Source organism: Nanorana parkeri, unplaced genomic scaffold (assembly GCF_000935625.1).
Source record: "Nanorana parkeri isolate BGI_ZX_2015 unplaced genomic scaffold, ASM93562v1 scaffold135, whole genome shotgun sequence".
Lineage (NCBI taxonomy): Eukaryota > Metazoa > Chordata > Amphibia > Anura > Dicroglossidae > Nanorana > Nanorana parkeri.
The window spans coordinates 1296569-1300452 of NW_017306403.1; positions in this window are offsets into that span (position 1 = coordinate 1296569).

Genomic DNA, 3884 nt, shown 5'->3' on the forward strand with positions numbered 1-3884 from the left:
GTTTAGAGGCCCCACAAGTGTCACCATGCCCCCCCCCCATTTATTTCCCCAGGACCATTTCCACAGCAGTTGGAGTGCTTTATATGACCTATGTCTGGTGTAGCAGTTTGGAAGAAAGCAGGTTGCATTTTATGATGTCATAGAGTTCTATTTGTGTACCGGCATATCAGTGCGTATAAAAGGTTGTTACCGTGTAAAGCTTTCAATGTTATTTTTTCAGCTTCTTTTTTTTATTTTTATTATTCTGGATGTACGTGATGCTTGGCCGTCCCTCCACGCCATCCAAACAATAGCGTTGTCGGTGTATAGCTTCGATGGAATGTGCACTACTGCGTAATAAATCTATTGCTGTTTGACTGTTGGCCAGACACAGTTTTTAATTGCCGTCCGCGCTGACAATTTCAATTGAATAAAAGGAAATCTCCGAGACACGGTTGTTATTTATGGCTTTGTGTGATATTGACCTTTTTATTTCCAGATCTTGGAGCTGAACTCCGGGCACAAACTATTATTTAATAATATTCTTCAGTAGGCTCAAAGGATATAAATTGTGTGCACCACACCCAGATATTACCATATAATGGTAGCAGTGACATTATCACTGTGCTGTACATTGCCTGTGCAGAGAGGAGAGCTGTGGGAGAGAACCAGCAGACCACACCCACTACAGGAAACTACAGGAGGGGGTTGAGACAAGACCAGTCACCCTGCACAAGGAGAGAAAGCAGCAGTGACCGGTCTTTATTACAGGAGGAGGCAGAGACAAGACCAGTCACCCTGCACAAGGAGAGAGAGCAGCAGTGAGCGATCTTTATTAGAGGAGGGGTGGAGACAAGACCAGTCACCCTGCACAAGGAGAGAGAGCAGTGAGTGTTTTTTATTACAGGAGGGGGCGGAGACAGGACCAGTCACCCTGTACAAGGACAGAGAGCAGCAGTGAGCAGTCTTTATTACAGGAGGGGGTGAAGACAAGACCAGCACCCTGCACAAGGAGAGAGAGAGAGAGAGCAGCAGTGAGGGGGCGGAGACAAGACCAGTCACCCCGCACAAGGAGAGAGAGCAGCAGTGACCGGTCTTTCTTAGGGTGCCCACACACCTTACGATAATCGTACCATATTAGTGGGAAATCCCGCGATCGTACGATTATCGTAAGGTGTGTGGAAGCTGTGCGACTTCTACTACTGTAAGGTCGCACGACTTTAAACTTACGAACATGCTCAAAAACCCGCCGAGCATCGTACGATGTTCGGCGGGTGTGTAGCATGTTCGGAAGATAAAAGCCGGACGGGCCGGTGCGCACACTGCCCGTTCTGCATTGCGGTCATCGGAAGCCCACCCCTCAGGGGGGCGCGGCTTGCGATCATCGCAAGTACGATCTGCCTGTCTAGATGGTTCAGATCATACATTTTTTTAAGTACCATACAACCATCGCAAGACAAAAGTATTGCGATGGTTGTAAGGTGTGTGCCCAGCATTATAGGAAGTACCAAGTTTTGGACAGATCTGGAAGAAATACACACATGACTCTCCTATGAGGACAATATCTGCTGAGTTCAGCTGTAACCCAACAAAGTGTTCCTGGTCCTTAGAGGAGATGCCTGAAAGTCTCCGTAGAGAAGTTTCCAAGTTAAAACCTTGGCTCCTCTAATATGCAATGTTATGTGGCCGGGTATGTCATGCTTTGACCTGCATCCTGCCCCCATCCCTTCTTAATGCCCAGTGGCCACAAATTCCCCTCTGGCCAATAGGCAAGCTCAGGAGTAGGCCAATGCATGACTATGCCAGCTCTTGTCACTATTTCCATAGTAGAGCATCCTGGATTTGGGAGGCTCTTGTGGCTCTGGAAGTAATCAGCAGAAGAAGACTTGGGAACCTTTATCGCCCAGTAAGCCGGGCCCACAGATACAATTTAAAGGATTTTTTTTTTTTTTAGAGGTACTCAGGAAAGTATTCCCATCAGTGAGTGCTGACACTTTAAAATGTACTTTTATAAAAGCAAACCCTGCAACCTGCTTCATGGTGCTCTAAAGAACTCTGTCACAATGCAAGTCTACCAGTCAGGTTTGACCGATGGCAAGCTATGCACCCTCCATGTGGCTTGGATTTTACCTCAGCAGTTGGCTGATCATGGAGGCTAATAAATTTGGGATCTGTACCCACTTCCAAATCTCTGACATCATCACGCCAGCCTCGGCTCAGAGTACTGCAGCACTGAATGGTGCCCACATATAAATACATGAGTGCCATTTAGTGCAAGGGCAAGGACCACCCACCACCTCAGGGAGGGCCGGGTATGCAGAGTTCTGCCTTAATATTATTAGAACCAATCTGCCATGATGTATCGGCCTATTATTTTGGCATGTTGAGGAAGAAAAGGCAGCTGGCCCGACTGGAACCTTTCATTGCACATTGTAATGTTTTGCTGGAAGTCAGCAGCATACACTGGAGGTCACAGCCTGTAAAATGTGACTCATCTCTATGTGCTGTGTGTGCAGGGATCGCCATGTGACCGCTCTGCTGGGGCATACTGTACACAACTGACAGCTCCGGTCTTGTTTACATGTCAGAAGTCTTGACGGAAGGGGGCGGGGCCTCGTCGGGTCAAATCTGGAAATCTCCAGCGTGGGGCGTGTTTAGCATCCCGTGGGAGGAGTCTAGGGTGTTCCGCTTACGCGGGAGGGTATGTACTGTGGGCGGAGCGACGTGGTGACGTTACTCGGGGCGGAGTTGTGCAGTGAGCGGCTTGTGAAGCCAGAGCGATGATTGGTCATGTGTGTATCAAGAGGGGGCGGTGCCGTGGAGAGTGCGACGGGTTGGTTTTGGCTGGGGCGGGACTGTGCGGTAAGCGGTGTGTTTCTATTGGTGGGGGCGGGGCTTTGCGGTGAAAGGGTGTGTTCAGACACAGACGGGGGCGAGGTTACGTGCAGAGAGGCTTGTTTAGCATACTTAGGGGCGGGGTCTGTCAGCAGTCAGCTGTTTTGGTGTCTCTCCGCTCGGTGTGTTTCCTCTGCCCGCAGCCCTCTCCGGTGCTTCCGCTCGCTGCGCTCCGAACCCAGTATGGGGAGGGGGGCAAGCTGCACCGGGACAGGTATGTGGGGGGCACGCTGCGCCGCGACAAGTATGGGGAGGGGGGCAAGCTGCACCGGGACAGGTATGTGGGGGGCACGCTGCGCCGCGACAAGTATGGGGAGGGGGGCAAGCTGCACCGGGACAGGTATGTGGGGGGCACGCTGCGCCGCGACAAGTATGGGGAGGGGCACGCTGCGTCGGGGCACGCTGCGTCGGGGCCAAGTGTGTTGGCCGGCAATGGTGTGTGACCCCGCAGTAGTTCTCCCAGTGTGGTCACGCACCATTGCAGGCCATAGAGCTGAATTTCTGGGGGACACTGCACTCTTGGCTTACGGCTGAATTTTGGGGTCACACTATACCAAGGCATAAAGCTGACACAATGAGCCACATTACTGAGGTCACACCACACTGGGGCAATTACTGGAGCTCATACAGCATTGGTACATAGAACCAACCACTGGGGGTAATACCTGAGGTTATAGAAGTGTCTGCAGGGCAATTGTTAGAGCCAGCTTCTCATTGGGGCAATTAGTGAGGGTCACGGTAGATTGGGTAATGAGAACACACAGACACCGGCACTCCCCAAAGCAAGTTCAGTACGTGTTTATTAACCTACTAGTTGCAAGTAGAACACTATACAACGTTTCGGGGTCGCACAGGATCCCCTGCATCAGGCAAACAAGTGAAGCAACTTGTTGCCTGATGAAGGAGATCCTTATAGCCACCCGCTGACACCTGCTGCACCCACCCTCCATTTTTGGAGCAGCGGCTCTGGGTGCGATGGGTACATGGACTGCACAGACACATGACACATA